Here is a 19,156-nt window from a genome sequence, read left to right on the forward strand (position 1 = left end):
TTCCTTCAACCTGAAGAAACACTGGTATAATAATAAGTTTATGGGATTTGCTATCTATTGTCAGCTTCCTTTCTTAAATGATGAATCACCGAAAAACCGTAAAAGGGATTTTGCATTCGGTTTGTTCCGGGGTACAACAATCACTACAAAATTGGTGCCAGAACGTGCTGCTATGGATCAACGAACTCCTAGAAAAATAGTTCATTTGCAAGTGTCAAATGTAGTAGCATATGGCAGTCATGACTGCTTTATTTTCTTACAATTGGACCTGAAAAAGGTACATTTTAATGGTAAAGGTAAGGGGACAATGTTGATAGATAATCCAAATGACTATTGTAGATTTGAGGCATCTCTAGATTGCCCTGTGTCATCAAATTGGGGAGTTCGTCTGGTATATGCTAATGATATTGAGGCGATGAGGTTGGAATGGGCTTGGCAGTCTATCAGATTTAAGCATTTGCGTGAAGAGGATGTCGAGTTGTGTATTGAGAGGTTGAAAGAATTGTCACTTACAGGGGAAATAAGTTATTTTTATGGAACACTTATTTTCTATGAATTGCCAATTCTATCAACTTGACCTAGATGCTTATCCTTTGGTGAAGACTTGACCCACGTATTCTTGAATTGTAAATAATCTCAGCTAATCTGGGAAGGATCAAGATTGGGCCTAAACCCCAGTTAAATTTCAAGAGTAGTTAGTTACCTGGACTTTGTCAGCTCCTAAAAATGAAGATTTCAGTGTTTCGTTACTTGTCATATGGGTGATCTGGAAGCACAGAAACAAGTTAGTGCAAGAAAGAGCTGTTTTTGTTACCTCAGAAGTCATTTTCACAGCCATTAAAGAGCACTCAAGGTTTCCGTATTCTGTAGGCATAGCAATAAGAGAGCTCTATGAGGTGCATAGAGGAACAATCGTTGATCTCAATACTTTCAACGTTGATTCTTATGTACAGCTGGACGGCGACGTACTAGTAATGGAGGTTAAGGGTAGTGGCGGAGCCACATTGAAGCAAGGCGACACCCCTTCGCCGGAAAATTACACTATTTTGCTAGATAATTTTATTTTATTTTATGTATATTTACTATAGGTTGACTTCCTTTTTACTTTTCGATATATGTAATTATTTATATTTTAATACTCCTTGATGAAAATTTTAGATCCGCCACCGGTTAAGGGAGCTTGGAAAGAGGGACAGGAGGCTTGGCAGTCTATCAGATTTAAGCATTTGCGTGAAGAGGATGTCGAGTTGTGTATTTAGAGGTTGAAAGAATTGTCAGTTCCAGGGAAATAAGATATTTTTATGGAACACTTATTTTCTATGAATTGCCATTTCTATCAACTTGCCCTAGATGCTTATCCTTTCCTGAAGACTTGACCCACGTATTCTTGAACTGTAAATACTCTCAGCTAGTCTGGGAAGGATCAAGATTGGGTCTAAACCCCAGTTAAATTTCAAGAGTAGTTAGTTACCTGGACTTTGTCAGCTCCTAAAAATGAAGATTTCAGTTTTTCGTTAGCTGTCATATGGGTGATCTGGAAGCACATAAACAAGTTAGTGCAAGAAAGAGTTGTTTTTGTTTCCTCAGAAGTCATTTCCACTGCCATTAAAGAGCACTCAAGGTTTCTGTATTCTGTAGGCATAGCAATAAGAGAGCTCTATGAGGTGCATAGAGGAACAATCGTTGATCTCAATGCTTTCAACGTTGATTCTGATGTACAGCTGGACGGCGACGTACTAGTAATGGAGGTTAAGGGCAGTGGCGGAGCCACATTGAAGCAAGGTGATACCCCTTCGCCGGAAAATTATACTATTTTGCTAGATAATTTTATTTTATTATATGTATATTTACTATAGGTTGACTCCCCTTTTACTTTTCGATATATGTAATTATTTATATTTTAACACTCCTTGATGAAAATTCTAGATCCGCCACCGGTTAAGAGAGCTTGGAAAGAGGGACAGGAATGGACTGGAATGACATGGATAGTGGAAATCTGGTATATGAGGTTGGAATGGGCTTGGCAGTCTATAAGATTTAAGCATTTGCGTGAAGAGGATGTAGAGTTGTGTATTGAGAGGTTGAAATAATTGTCAGTTCCAGGGGAAATAAGATATTTTTATGGAACACTTATTTTCTATGAATTGCCATTTCTATTAACTTGCCCTAGATGCTTATCCTTTGCTGAAGACTTGACCCAGGTATTCTTGAACTGTAAATACTATCAGCTAGTCTGGGAAGGATCAAGATTGGGCCTAAACCCCAGTTAAATTTCAAGAGTAGTTAGTTACCTGGACTTTGTCAGCTCCTAAAAATGAATATTTCAGTTTTTCGTTAGCTGTCATATGGGTGATCTGGAAGCACAGAAACAAGTTAATACAAGAAAGAGCTATTTTTGTTCCCTCAGAAGTCATTTCCACTGCCATTAAAGAGCACTCAAGGTTTTCGTATTCTGTAGGCATAGCAATAAGAGAGCTCTATGAGGTGCATAGAGGAACAATCATTGATCTCAATGCTTTCAACGTTGATTCTGATGTACAACTGGACGGCGACGTACTAGTAATGGAGGTTAAGGGTAGTGGCGGAACCACATTGAAGCAAGGCGACACTCCTTCGCCGGAAAATTATACTATTTTGCTAGATAATTTTATTTTATTTTATGTATATTTACTATAGGTTGACTCCCCTTTTACTTTTCGATATATGTAATTATTTATATTTTAACACACCTTGATGAAAATTCTAGATCCGCCACCGGTTAAGAGAGCTTGGAAAGAGGGACAGGAATGGACTAGAATGACATGGATAGTGGAAATCTCGTATATGAGGTTGGAATGGGCTTGGCAGTCTAACAGATTTAAGCATTTGCGTGAAGAGGATGTCGAGTTGTGTATTGAGAGGTTGAAAGAATTGTCAGTTCCAGGGAAAATAAGATATTTTTATGGAACACTTATTTTCTATGAATATCCATTTCTATCAACTTGCCCTAGATGTTTATCCTTTGCTGAAGACTTGACCCACGTATTCTTGAACTGTAAATACTCTCAGCTAGTCTGGGAAGGATCAAGATTGGGCCTAAACCCCAGTTAAATTTCAAGAGTAGTTAGTTACCTGGACTTTGTCAGCTCCTAAAAATGAAGATTTCAGTTTTTCGTTAGCTATCATATGGGTGATCTGGAAGCACATAAACAAGTTAGTGCAAGAAAGAGTTGTTTTTGTTTCCTCAGAAGTCATTTCCACTGCCATTAAAGAGCACTCAAGGTTTCTGTATTCTGTAGGCATAGTAATAAGAGAGCTCTATGAGGTGCATAGAGGAACAATCGTTGATCTCAATGCTTTCAACATTGATTATGATGTACAGCTGGATGGCGACATACTAGTAATGGAGGTTAAGGGCAGTGGCGGAGCCACATTGAAGCAAGGCGACACCCTTTCGCCGGAAAATTATACTATTTTGCTAGATAATATTTTTTTATTTTATGTATATTTACTATAGGTTGACTCCCCTTTTACTTTTCGATATATGTAATTATTTATATTTTAACATTCCTTGATGAAAATTCTAGATCCGCCACCGGTTAAGGGAGCTTGGAAAGAGGGACAGGAATGGAATGGAATGACATGGATAGTGGAAATCTGGTATATGAGGTTGGAATGGTCTTGACAGTCTATCAGATTTAAGCATTTGCGTGAAGAGGATGTCGAGTTGTGTATTTAGAGGTTGAAAGAATTGTCACTTTCAGGGGAAATAAGATATTTTTATGGAACACTTATTTTCTATGAATTGCCAATTCTATCAACTTGACCTAGATGCTTATCCTTTGGTGAAGACTTGACCCACGTATTCTTGAATTGTAAATAATCTCAGCTAATCTAGGAAGGATCAAGATTGGGCCTAAACCCCAGTTAAATTTCAAGAGTAGTTAGTTACCTGGACTTTGTCAGCTCCTAAAAATGAAGATTTCAGTGTTTTGTTACTTGTCATATGGGTGATCTGGAAGCACAGAAACAAGTTAGTGCAAGAAAGAGCTGTTTTTGTTACCTCAGAAGTCATTTTCACAGCCATTAAAGAGCACTCAAGGTTTCCGTATTCTGTAGGCATAGCAATAAGAGAGCTCTATGAGGTGCATAGAGGAACAATCGTTGATCTCTATACTTTCAACGTTGATTCTTATGTACAACTGGACGGCGACGTACTAGTAATGGAGGTTAAGGGCATTCGCGGAGCCACATAGAAGCAAGGCGACACCCCTTCGCCGAAAAATTATACTATTTTGCTAGATAATTTTATTTTATTTTATGTATATTTACTATAGGTTGACTTCCCTTTTACTTTTTGATATATGTAATTATATATATTTTAACACTCCTTGATGAAAATTTTAGATCCGCCACCGGTTAAGGGAGCTTGGAAAGAGGGACAGGAGGCTTGGCAGTCTATTTGATTTAAGCATTTGCGCGAAGAGGATGCCGAGTTGTGTATTGAGAGGTTGAAAGAATTGTCAGTTCCAGGGGAAATAAGAAATTTTTATGGAACACTTATTTTTTATGAATTGCCATTTCTATCAACTTGCCCTAGATGCTTATCCTTTGCTGAAGACTTGACCCACGTATTCTTGAACTGTAAATACTCTCAGCTAGTCTGGGAAGGATCAAGATTGGGCCTAAATCCCAGTTAAATTTCAAGAGTAGTTAGTTACCTGGACTTTGTCAGCTCCTAAAAATGAAGATTTCAATTTTTCGTTAGCTGTCATATGGGTGATCTGGAAGCACAGAAACAAGTTAGTGCAAGAAAGAGCTATTTTTGTTACCTCAGAAGTCATTTTCACTGCCATTAAAGAGCACTCAAGGTTTCCGTATTCTGTAGGCATAGCAATAAGAGAGCTCTATGAGGTGCATAGAGGAACAATCGTTGATCTCAATGCTTTCAACGTTGATTCTGATGTACAGCTGGACGGCGACGTACTAGTAATGGAGGTTAAGGGCAGTGGCGGAGCCACATTTATACTATTTTACTAGGTAATTTTATTTTATTATATGTATATTTACTATAGGTTGACTCCCCTTTTACTTTTCGATATATGTAATTATTTATATTTTAACACTCCTTGATGAAAATTCTAGATTCGCCACCGGTTAAGAGAGCTTGGAAAGAGGGACAGGAATGGACTGGAATGACATGGATAGTGGAAATCTGGTATATGAGGTTGGAATGGGCTTGGCAGTCTATAAGATTTAAGCATTTGCGTGAAGAGGATGTAGAGTTGTGTATTGAGAGGTTGAAAGAATTGTCAGTTCCAGGGGAAATAAGATATTTTTATGGAACACTTATTTTCTATGAATTGCCATTTCTATTAACTTGCCCTAGATGCTTATCCTTTGCTGAAGACTTGACCCACGTATTCTTGAACAGTAAATACTATCAGCTAGTCTGGGAAGGATCAAGATTGGGCCTAAACCCCAGTTAAATTTCAAGAGTAGTTAGTTACCTGGACTTTGTCAGCTCCTAAAAATGAATATTTCAGTTTTTTGTTAGCTGTCATATGGGTGATCTGGAAGCACAGAAATAAGTTAGTGCAAGAAAGAGCTGTTTTTGTTCCCTCAGAAGTCATTTCCACTGCCATTAAAGAGCACTCAAGGTTTCCGTATTCTGTAGGCATAGCAATAAGAGAGCTCTATGAGGTGCATAGAGGAACAATCGTTGGTCTTAATGCTTTCAACGTTGATTCTGATGTACAACTGGACGGCGACATACTAGTAATGGAGGTTAAGGGCAGTGGCGGAACCACATTGAAGCAAGGCGACACTCCTTCGCCGGAAAATTATACTATTTTGCTAGATAATTTTATTTTATTTTATGTATATTTACTATAGGTTGACTCCCCTTTTACTTTTTGATATATGTAATTATTTATATTTTAACACACCTTGATGAAAATTCTAGATCCGCCACCGGTTAAGAGAGCTTGGAAAGAGGGACAGGAATGGACTAGAATGACATGGATAGTGGAAATCTCGTATATGAGGTTGGAATGGGCTTGGCAGTCTATCAGATTTAAGCATTTGCGTGAAGAGGATGTCGAGTTGTGTATTTAGAGGTTGAAAGAATTGTCAGTTCTAGGGGAAATAAGATATTTTTATGGAACACTTATTTTCTATGAATATCCATTTCTATCAACTTGCCCTAGATGCTTATCTTTTGCTGAAGACTTGACCCACGTATTCTTGAAATGTAAATACTCTCAGCTAGTCTGGGAAGGATCAAGATTGGGCCTAAACCCCAGTTAAATTTCAAGAGTAGTTAGTTACCTGGACTTTGTCAGCTCCTAAAAATGAAGATTTTAGTTTTTCGTTAGCTGTCATATGGGTAATCTGGAAGCACAGAAACAAGTTAGTGCAAGAAAGAGCTGTTTTTGTTACCTCAGAAGTCATTTCCACTGCCATTAAAGAGCACTCAAGGTTTTCGTATTCTGTAGGCATAGCAATACGAGAGCTCTATGAGGTGCATAGAGGAACAATCGTTGATCTCAATGCTTTCAACGTTGATTCTGATGTATAGCTGGACGGCGACGTACTAGTAATGGAGGTTAAGGGAAGTGGCCACATTGAAGCAAGGTGATACCCCTTCGAAGAAAAATTACACTATTTTGCTAGATAAGTTTTTTTTATTTTATGTATATTTACTATAGGTTGACTCCGCTTTTACTTTTCGATATATGTAATTATTAATATTTTAATACTCCTTGATAAAAATTCTAGATCCGCCACCGGTTAAGGGAGCTTGGAAAGAGGGACAGGAATGGAATGGAATGACATGGATAGTGGAAATCTGGTATATAAGGTTGGAATAAGCTAGGCAGTCTATCAGATTTAAGCATTTGCGTGAAGAGGATGTCTAGTTGTGTATTGAGACGTTGAAAGAATTGTCAGTTCCATGGGAAATAAGATTTTTTTATGGAACACTTATTTTCTATGAATTGCCATTTCTATCAACTTGCCCTAGATGCTTATCCTTTGCTGAAGACTTGACCCACGTATTCTTGAACTGTAAATACTCTCAGCTAGTTTGGTAAGGATCAAGATTGGGCCTAAACCCCAGTTAAATTTCAAGAGTAGTTAGTTACCTGGACTTTGTCAGCTCCTAAAAATGAAGATTTCAGTTTTTCGTTAGCTGTCATATGGGTGATCTGGAAGCACAGAAACAAGTTAGTGCAAGAAAGACCAGTTTTTGTTACCTCAGAAGTCATTTCCACTTCCATTAAAGAGCACTCAAGGTTTCCGTATTCTGTAGCCATAGCAATAAGAGAGCTCTATGAGGTGCATAGAGGAACAATCGTTGATCTCAATGCTTTCAACGTTGATTCTGATGTACAGCTGGACGGCGACGTACTAGTAATGGAGGTTAAGGGCAGTGGCGGAGCCACATTGAAGCAAGGTGATACCCCTTCGCCGGAAAATTATACTATTTTGCTAGATAATTTTTTTTATTTTATGTATATTTACTATAGGTTGACTCCCCTTTACTTTTCGATATATGTAATTATTTATATTTTAACACTCCTTGATAAAAATTCTGGATCCGCCACCGGTTAAGGGAGCTTGGAAAAAGGGACAGGAATGGACTGGAATGACATGGATAGTGGAAATCTGGTATATGAGGTTGGAATGGTCTTGGCAGTCTATCAGATTTAAGTATTTGCGTGAAGAGGATGTCGAGTTGTGTATTTAGAGGTTGAAAGAATTGTCAGTTCCAGGGGAAATAAGATATTTTTATGGAACACTTATTTTCTATGAATTGCCATTTCTATCTACTTGCCCTAGATGCTTATCCTTTCCTGAAGACTTGACCCACGTATTCTTGAACTGTAAATACTCTCAGCTAGTCTGGGAAGGATCAAGATTGGGCCTAAACCCCAGTTAAATTTCAAGAGTAGTTAGTTACCTGGACTTTGTCAGCTCCTAAAAATGAAGATTTCAGTTTTTCGTTAGCTGTCATATGGGTGATCTGGAAGCACATAAACAAGTTAGTGCAAGAAAGAGTTGTTTTTGTTTCCTCAGAAGTCATTTCCACTGCCATTAAAGAGCACTCAAGGTTTCTGTATTCTGTAGGCATAGCAATAAGAGAGCTCTATGAGGTGCATAGAGGAACAATCGTTGATCTCAATGCTTTCAACATTGATTATGATGTACAGCTGGACGGCGACGTACTAGTAATGGAGGTTAAGGGCAGTGGCGGAGCCACATTGAAGCAAGGCGACACCCTTTCGCCGGAAAATTATACTATTTTGCTAGATAATATTTTTTTATTTTATGTATATTTACTATAGGTTGACTCCCTTTTTACTTTTCGATATATGTAATTATTTATATTTTAACATTTCTTGATGAAAATTCTAGATCCGCCACCGGTTAAGGAAGCTTGCAAAGAGGGACAGGAATGGACTGGAATGACATGGATAGTGGAAATCTGGTATATGAGGTTGGAATGGGCTTGGCAGTCTATCAGATTTAAGCATTTGCGTGAAGAGGATGTCGAGTTGTGTATTGAGAGGTTGAAAGAATTGTCAGTTCCAGGGGAAATAAGATATTTTTATGGAACACTTATTTTCTATGAATTGCCATTTCCATCAACTAGCCCTAGATGCTTATCCTTTGCTGAAGACTTGACCCACGTATTCTTGAACTGTAAATACTCTCAGCTAGTCTGGTAAGGATCAAGATTGGGCCTAAACCCCAGTTAAATTTTAAGAGTATTTAGTTACCTGGACTTTGTCAGCTCCTAAAAATGAAGATTTCAGTTTTTCGTTATCTGTCATATGGGTGATCTGGAAGCACATAAACAAGTTAGTGCAAGAAAGAGCTGTTTTTGTTCCCTCAGAAGTCATTTCCACTGCCATTAAAGAGCACTCAAGGTTTCCGTATTCTGTAGGCATAGTAATAAGACAGCTCTATGAGGTGCATAGAGGAACAATCGTTGATCTCAATTTCAACATTGATTCTGATGTACAGCTGGACGGCGATGTACTAGTAATGGAGGTTAAGGGCAGTGGCGGAGCCACATTGAAGCAAGGCGACACCCCTTCGCTGGAAAATTATACTATTTTGCTAGATAATTTTTATTTTATTTTATGTATATTTACTATAGGTTGACTCCCCTTTTACTTTTCGATATATGTAATTATTTATATTTTAACACTTATTGATGAAAATTCTAGATCCGCCACCGGTTAAGGGAGCTTGGAAAGAGGGGCAAGAATGGACTGGAATGACATGCCTTTGAGCATGCAGTGAAATGGTCCCTCGTCATAGATTCTCCAATCGTAATTTTTTCTGATAACCAGATCTTGATTAAGGAACTCCATAATTCAGATTGCTGTTCAGATCAAGACATTGTCTGTATGTTGCATGAATGTCTGGAATTCATGGAAGCAAATGAAATATCCTGGAAAGTTGTCAAAGTTGCAAGTTATGCAGTATCAGCTGCAAAGAAAGCAGCAAAAATGGCCATGAAGACTCACATGGATGTATTGAACTGGGATCCGTATACATTTAAACGGGAAAAGTGCACAAATAACCATTCTCAGTATGCTATTTAGAGATTAGACAGTACTTATTTTGTCCTGAAATTTTAAACTAAAGATCTTAACTTCAGGACAATTCTGGACATTCTTGTCCTGGAAATTTGAATTGAAAAACTGAAATTTAGGACGCACTGACTAAATCTTAAATAACAACCCTTTAGAGTGGCTATCGGGTGTCATTTCTACTATTTAAACTTAGGTGAGAGTTCCAAGAGGCAAGTCAGAAGGTAAGTCGAACAACTTCTAGGCGATGTCGTGCTTCTTTTTTTATTTAAATATATTTTTAAATGGCTAGTTTGTAACGGTTATATTGAACAAGGAAGCTTCCTGCCATACAGAGACAAGTTCTGAATTTGGTTCAAGGTGCTTATTTTCTTCGTAAACCAGAAGTTTTTCAAAGCTACTCTTGGCCGAATCTAACAGAATTTTCTTATCAGCGGACTAACTCTGTTTAAGAGCAAATTGGCCTTCTTCGTTTTCGGCATTTCTATATTTTGAAATAGTTCGCCATTTTTAATACTGTTTGTGCATAAAGCTTAAATCCTTCCTCAAATTGTTTGGCATAGGCATGAGATTGGGTGGTCTTGGTCATATGGTTGTAAAATTTGCTAAGGCTTTTGGAACTAAATTCAAGGGAAGGAAGATGAAGCCCTTAACATCTTGGTGCGAAGCGGTTTCCCTTTTTGTACGAAAGTATTCGACTGAGTACAACATTTGATTAAAAAAGAAGATTATTGACTATAAGAGCACGTCAATAAGAATAAAGTAGAAAAATTAAAGTAAAGAGTTTTCAACTTCAGAAGTGTATTATTCTTTTTAGAACAAACTAAAAAGAAAAAAATTATCATAAAAAATGGATCAGGGGGTGTAATAATTCTGAAAAAGAATTATTTTGTTTTTCAAAAGACATGTTTCTGTCTAAAAACAGATATATTTTGAAAATAAAACAAATCAAAACAAAACTAGTCTCTCAAAGCAAAATGAAAAAGAAAATAATAATTGAAAGAGATAGTAATAAATCAGCTCTCTAATAACACTTTATACTCATTGCTCTGCTAAGTATGGATATAATCAGTATAATCTACATCAAGTTAACATGCCTCGATTTGTCTATTTGAATTCTAGACTTAGAACACAATATAAATATATTTACAGAGGACGGAAGCATTGAAAAGTTAAATGATTCTTGATATATATACGCATACAGAGGCGGAGCCAAGATTTAAAGCTTATGGGTTCGTTGTTCTAATCTTTTTAAGTTACTGGGTTTCAAACTAATAACTTTTATATATTCAGTGAATTTTTTAAGATAAATAGAAAGTTTGAACCAAAGCTATTGGGTTTAGCCGAACCCGTATGCGACATGCTGGCTCCGCCCCTGTACGCATATATAGTTAGAGACTTAGAGTTTATCAAACTTTTAGACATATATGTACATATAGTAGACCGTGCAATCACTGGTTCAGTATTGTCAAAGACGAAAAGCACTAAACAACGCTCCAGGTATATTGAGGTTTTAAGCACAAAGCACAACTTGCATGTAGGTTTTAGTAAAAAAAGGCGCAATAACAGAAAAAAAAAATTATATATGTAATTCAACAAAAACAAAACTCATTTGTAATATTTTTCTCACAACTAATACACTTATTTGCAGATTATAAAGTGATAAACACACTCAAATACTTCCTGGGAAGAAGTTAATGCGATTCTGTATGAGGGCGTTACAAACAATATTTTTTTATGCTTTTGCTTGCTTGGTGATGGTTTTAAACAAACTTTCTTTTGCTTGGGTTTGTACAAATTATGCCTCTGCTGAAGGCACTACTTTTGCTGCACTACCTCACTAGTTATTATGTATATTACTTTCTATATTACTTGTATTGTGTGTTTTTCTTTCCTTTTTGATTGATGTCAAAGGGGGAGAACAGTGTAGAGAAGTAAACCACTCAGGAGGAGACAACACTCATTCAGGGGGAGATGACATCAACTCAGGGGGAGCAACTTAGAGGGTGAAATAAAAAGGGAAGTCTCATAATTAATGTTTACTCTCTTGATTATCATCATCAAAAAGGGGGAGATTATTAAGTTATATTCCAAAGTTTCAATGATGACAATGTTCACTTACCTTGGTTTGCAGGAATCGAAATCATCAAAAGGAAAGAATACTAATGAGAAGTTGTCCAAAGATGTGATTGCTGAATTAATGGACAAGAAGAAGGAATCAAATTTTAGCACATTCATTCGGCCTCAATCAAAGGAAATCAGATTACAAATCAAGGAGCTATTTCCAGCAAATATTCAGTATCCTTAATTAAGCTCAATCGTAGGCTTGAATGTCTCCTCAATATAAGCGTGTGACAAGGAAAGTCACGATCGAATCCGGTTCCTCCCAAGAGCAAGATTCGAAGAGGCACCCCTTGGGTCAAATCTCTTTGAAGATCTCGTGCCTCTATTTTCGGTCACGGCTCAACGGCTCTCTTCTCTCCTGTAAGAAGTCTGCTAAGATCAAATGGAAGACTTGTGCAACTACACACATTGTTTTCTAAGTCTCTCTACTTCTTAGCCTAAACACTGTAATCCTCAGTTTATCAGTGTCTCAAAAGATAGGAAGAATTAGAATACAAAAGAGTTGTGTCATTATTCAGAATTCATTGTTGCTATACTTCGTTGGTGGTGAACGAATCAAAACCATCTGTATTGTAATACTTTCAAAATCTAAAGGGAACCCTTGTGACCCAAGAAAAATTGGATGTAAGTACCACACCGGTACCGAACCAGTATAAAATCGTCGTGTATTATTCTCTTTACATTTACTGTTATCTTACATTCTGCTCTTAATCTAGTCAACTAAAATCATCGTTAGTCGACTATTATTTTAATAGACCACAATTTACCACCCCCACCCCCCACCCCACCCCCTCTTGTACCTTCACATAAGAATGTTGATATTCTCCTCCAAAATTTGGATGAATATTTGCGTGATTGCTAAGTTAGAGGGATCTAGAACTAAAATATAGTATTTCTGGCTTTCTGCCTAGAAATAACTGGGAGCAGGAATAACAACAATAAACGGTCCGGATTAATTGGACCTTTTGCCTTTACCAATGAAAAATATATGATAGGAAACGCTTTTCCCTTTATTGAATTAATCAGGGTATTAAATGAATACCGACGAACACAAGATGAAAAATAAAAAAAAAATAATAACAACAAATGATCAAATTTACAACATAAATTTACTTTATCGTATGAGATAGAACAAATAATGGGACCTTGTTGACGATAAGAATTTTCTCTTCATCTAGAAGACTAAATTAATTAAATTATAGACTATATTAAAACTGGAAAACCAAATTAAAGCACTTTTTAGATTTTTCAACCCCATGATAAAATATTCACATAAACCTTCAATTTGGTAAGCAAAATATACAAAACTGACAAGTCAAAATTATTGAATCTTGAATATGATCTATTATTATTTTTATTGCATCATTGTCTTCTGTTTTATTCTTTTTCATAAAATCAGACAAGATTTTTCTTAGTTTAGAGGAAGAAGAAATACTAAAGAATAAAAAGATGGCAGCAGCAAATCCTAGATGTGTATAAACTAAACAGCCAAATAAGGCTGTAACATGTGGGCAGGGGCGACCCAAGAGTCAAGCCAATAAAAATCAAAGGTTTTAGGCCCCAAATTCTGTGGGCTCCAAATTTTTCTTTTGTTTTTCTACTCGTATTTGTATTGAGACCCCGACTAATCTAAATTCGTACCGCATAAGACCTAGCAAAAGAGAAAACACGTTTTAACAGGATTTTTTTTAACCACAGGACTCGAATCAATATATTTAATTAAGGTAAATTGGATCAAATACATCTCACAACAATCTTTAGAAACAGGGTCTAAATATACTGGGCATGTTAAAATAAAAACTAAAATATTTTATAAAAATTCAAGATAACTTTTAATTTAGTAGTGATGTAACTATTTAAGCAAAAAATGCAGAAAGAGAATCACTCCCCCTAAACCCTTATCGCGAATATAAAACTTTTCATTATTTAAATTTTACGAGTGACATCATTAGTGAGGTATCTATATGAATTTGGTTCTATTATCTAAGATCAATAATATCTTAGGAGAGCCTAAATTATTTATAAAAGAAACTATTAACAGCTGATGTTAGGCCAAAATTCTATACTTTTAGCACATTACCCGCCCTATATTTTGTTGGTTTAAATGAGTTATTATGCGACAATTGTGCTAAATTATATTTTTCTATGTGTAGGAACATCGGAATGAATCATCGATGTTATGATAATTTTGTTTTCCTTCTGAAAGCCCCCAAATTAAAAATTGGCTATAGGCCACCAATCTTCTTGGGCTGCCCCTGCATGTGGGCACAATTCCAAAGAAGAATCCTGAATTCGGAAAAGGGCCTAAAATACCCTAGTGTTTACTAAATAGTTTACAAATACCTTTCGTCCATCTATTCGTTCGAAAAAGCACACAACGTTATTTTTATACCTAAAACTACCCCTCCTTTTAACGGCAGCAGATGTGGGCCCCACTTTTAATGCGTTGGAAATATTTTATTGGGTGGCTTCTGATTTCACTTAATACATATGGTATATACCTAAAATTATCCCTCCTTTTAACGGCAGCAGATGTGGGCTCCACTTTTAATGCGTTGGCAACATTTTATTGGGTCATGTGGCTTCTGATTTCACTTCATACATATGGGTATAATATACTCGCCCCATTTATTTGACCCGCCCCATAAAGAAATGCTCCGTCAAACTCTTATATCGTCGTTTCCTTTATTTATAAGATTAATTTTAGGATACGCGCGTTGCGCGTGTGCCCTATCTCAACGAATACAAAATTTTAGAAAATTACATAAATATTATAATAAAATTTGTGTTTGAGTTATAAAATAAAAATTAACAAAAGATTAAGTTTCTAAAAATTATTGATCCTAATTAGCTAACTTCAACGAAGAAAGAAACTCTCAAGACCAAAATATAATTGTTCTATTTCTATGATCAATAAAAAATATCATATCAATTATTTTCAACATATTAGAAAATAATAAATTGTTATTGCAAAAGGTATTATTTAACTGCTACATTTTGATTAATCTACTATTTCTTCATTTTGGAGTGAGTTGTCTTTCGTTGTCCAAGCACATAACTATGCATCCGATATTTTCCTTTATGGAAGTAAGAGTCTAAGATTGTAATAGATTAATTACCGTTTATGGATTCTAGAAGGACCATGTTAATTTATGAGCCAAAAATATGGAGATTATGTTAAAAAAATCCTCTAAACTTTGCACGAAATCAGTTACATCCCTAAACAAATTGTAATCTTAAATACCCCCGAAGTTGACTATTTGATTGTTGTTACTCCTAGACGTTAACGTGGTAAAGAGAGTAGATACATACACTCTCCTTAGTGAAAGTGAAAAAAATTGAAAAATTAACTTTGATAAGATGTAATATTTTTCAATCGTTAATATAATTCTTTATTTATTACAATATAATTATGTATTTTTCTTGCTTCATGTTAATATACAAATGTATACTTTATCCAATTTTGTATTTTTAATTTCGTCTTTAGATATAATGTCTATTTGATCCAATTGTATATTTTATCTTTTCGGATCAAATTTATAAAAACATTAGCTAGATAAAAATAGTTTTAGCTAAAATAATAAAGTACCAATTGCGTATTATTTATTATTTTTTAGATGCAAATAACTATCTATTTTAATTATGTATTTTTATTTTTGGGTCAAATTAATAAAAAAATTGTCTAGAACTTTATTATTTTCTTGCTTAATTTAAAAAGCACAGGCAACATAGGAGTTGTAATTATTTTCAGAAATTCACAATATTTTTGAAATGCTACCTATTATGTTGTTTAAGTAAATAAAATAACTATTATAGTATTATTATTTTTTATTTCTTTGACAAGCCTACACGTTTTGTTTCCCATTCAAAAACAATTCTCAAAACTTGGATAACGACTAAAGCCATCTAATTACTATTGTTTTAGAAGATATCGAAAAACTCAACTAATAATTCTTTTAAAAAAATTAATTTAAATAAGGAAAGAATTTTATATATAATTTCTACTAAGTATCAGGAGTTTTTACCTAACTCAAATAAGGAAAGATTTCATAGTCAAACTTTAAATTAATGTGAAAAGTCCAAATATTAGAAAAATAATTAATGACTATTTTGTCCAGTGTGAACTTTATGTTAAAAGGGTAAACAAGGCGAACGACATTTCACTAAGGACCTTCGTGTTTTTAATTTAATATATAGATATATAGATTAATCCTTGTCATTTTCACATTTCTAAGTACTACATGATTAGTATTATTATTTCTTCGATAATCACTTATTTTGATCTATTTTCTCCATAGTATGAGCACACCAATTATCTTCTATATCTCATAAATATTTCTGTCCCTGCTAAATTTGGATAAGACTGTATATTTAGTGAAAACAATTACGAAATAAGTATAAATAATAAATTTTGAATGTAGCAAAATGAATGAATTGTGATTGAATTTTGAATTCAAACTCATAAAATTCAAATCATAAATCCGTATTTTTTTGTGACCAGTAAGAATGGATGTAGATTAGTAGATGAAATATGTAGAGAACCCCACAGTGACTACTGACCAGCCATTGATTGCACATTCCCAACGTTAACTCACCCAACTAGTCTATTGTATCTTTCTTTTATTTTCCACCTGATGTTCGGTCTCTGTTCTGGCTCCGGCTAATTCAAATTCGTGCTGAAATATTTTATTTTTAGGTAAAGGGCTCCCACCAAAAGTGACTTCATGATATTCAGATCTTGCATCCGAGATATTTGATTAAGAATTATATTGAAGAGTACCAGTGGCGAAGTCAGAAATTTTGCAAAGGATGTTCAAGGTTTCATACATATTAATAAAAAGTAATTATTACATATATACATAGTATAATTTTCTATATAATCAGTATAATTTTTCGATAAAGGGCGTTCAATTGAACACTCCATTTTATGTACCTAAGCCACTGCAGTAATACAAATTATCACTTCACCACAATCTTTGGTGGTAGTTATTGTGCCAACAAAACCACATTGCTACATACAATATTACACTACATTTTAATGTTCTTTTTACAATTGTAACGTAATTTTGAATAATAAAGGTTTAAAGACAAAAAATACTGCCATTGGAATTTGACTATTTTCCAGTAAGGAAGTTTGTGGACCTTCAGTTTGGATCATGAAATGTCAGCAGCCTTCCAAATTAATCAATTATCTTTCTTAAATGTCATATGTATTCATCTCTTTGCAAAACTTGAGTTGTAAGTTTTGGATAAACAGTAGGGTAATATTGTAACCTCCTTTACATTATTAGGCTACCGTCCTATCAACTATAGATATGAGATCACGGACAAAGACCAAATTACAAAACTTATTTGTGCCCTATGTTTATAACGTAGGTCATCAAGTCATGGTACGCCACTATGGCCCGAGATCGGTCGTGGCAGGCCACTGTGGCACGAGGTCAATCGTGGTATGTCTATGCCACTATGGCTCGAGCTTGATCGTAGCATGTCACTATGGCCCGAGATCGGTCGTGGCAGGCCACTATGGCCCGAGATCGGTCGTGGCATGTCTATACCACTATGGCTAGAGCTCGATCGTAGCAGGACACTCTGGCACGAGGTCGATCGTGCATGCCTATGTCAATGACACGAAATCGGTATCTTAATATATGTGATTGTCGGATTTGATTGTTTCACTTTTCAACCGTGCGTGTGTAGACCAGTGTTTTAAAAGGCGTGGGCGTAAGGTGAGGCGTTTTACATATGTCTCAACGAGGCGTAAGCCCTGAGGCACGGGGCGTAAGTCCCATGTGTATTTAATTTTTAATATTTTATAAGATAATATAATTACAGTAAATATTTATAAACATGTAAAATTATATAAAAATTAAAGAAAACTATAAATATGTGACATATATATATATATATATATATATATATATATATATATATATATATATATATACTCCATCCCCAAAAAACTAGTCAAAATAATTTATTATACGCTACTTACAAGCACATGTAACTTGAGTCGAAAAGAATAAAATTTTCTACATGGAGGAACAAATAGGATGACTAACCTGCAATTTGAAATTTAAATTTGTTGCTATGAAGGAGAATGGAGTTCTCTTTGTATTTGTAAAAAAAAAAATTGAATATTCGTTGTTTCACTACTAAAAAATTAGGTTTTAGCGACAGACAAATTCTGTTGCTAAACAGAAAAATTCGTTGTTAATCTCATTTAGCAACGGATTAGCAACGGATTATCAAAATATTCTGCTAGCTACGAGAGTTTTAGCGGCAGATTAGCGACGACGTTCGTAGCTAATTTCAGTTTTTTGTAGTGTTTTGGGAGATATTAGCAGACTAGCGAACAAGATAAAGAATAGGGAAAGATCATAAATTAGGTCTTTTATCAATAAAAAGGTCTTGACTATTAAATTTGATACATTTCATGAGTTCTTTTTTAAAACTTTTGAGTAATTACAAGCTGCTGACTTTTGAGAATTTGAGTATTATATGGAATTCAACAATTTTTGTTTTAATTTGAAAAAGTCTTTGGGGGCTTACGGCTCAATACAAAAACGTGTCTCAAAGTCCGGGCGTACGTCCCGAATTAGTGGGCGTATACCTCTTGAGACTTTCGCCCCATACTATCGCCTCGGAGCGTTTTTGGTACGCTTCGCCCCAGGCTCGCCCCCAAAAACGTAGTAGACCAATCTTAGGAATGTGATTATATGTGATGACAAAAGAGTCTGCCAAATGAAACAAGAAAAGAAAATGAGAGACTCTTCAAGAAGTTGTAGACAATAGATATATTTGTACGTGTATAATAAATATTTGAATGTGTTGTGAAAAGAAAAAAAAAAAGTGAAGAATATGATTTCTAAATGGTTGTTACTTGTTGATACTGACTACTGCATTTATATGTGGTGCCCATTTTTGTTTCTTTGCTAAAAGTACATGAGACGCACCTTTTTGACCGTCTATGTTTATGATATTTATCTAGTGTAACCATCTCGTATTCAAAATTTAATGACTTAATTAATCCGAATTTATGTAACGTTGGACCCATTAAAGGAAAACCCTATAATTATATTTGTTTTCCAATGTTTTTCTTTAAGAGTGCGGTTGAAAGAACTAAGTGAATTCCCAAAAACAAAAGTATAATATGTAGTATAATTTTGTGTTTTTCTTTGCCAAAGTTAATTTTTTAGAAGAAAAATCTACTACCAATTTGAAGTTATGCAATATAACGGTTGTAATGTTCCATCCCACAACCATGAGGTGATAAATTGTGCCAAAGAAAGAAAGGGAAATGACAATAATTAGTGGGACGTGATTTACTAATGTAGAATGATTATACTTAGGAGTTAACTTATATTTTCAATGATGTAAAGTTTTATTAGCAAAAAAAAAAAGTTGATGTAAAGTTTTTTATATGCTATTTTTATATATTTAATCTG

This window comes from Nicotiana tabacum, chromosome 21 (assembly GCF_000715075.1).
Source record: "Nicotiana tabacum cultivar K326 chromosome 21, ASM71507v2, whole genome shotgun sequence".
NCBI lineage: Eukaryota > Viridiplantae > Streptophyta > Magnoliopsida > Solanales > Solanaceae > Nicotiana > Nicotiana tabacum.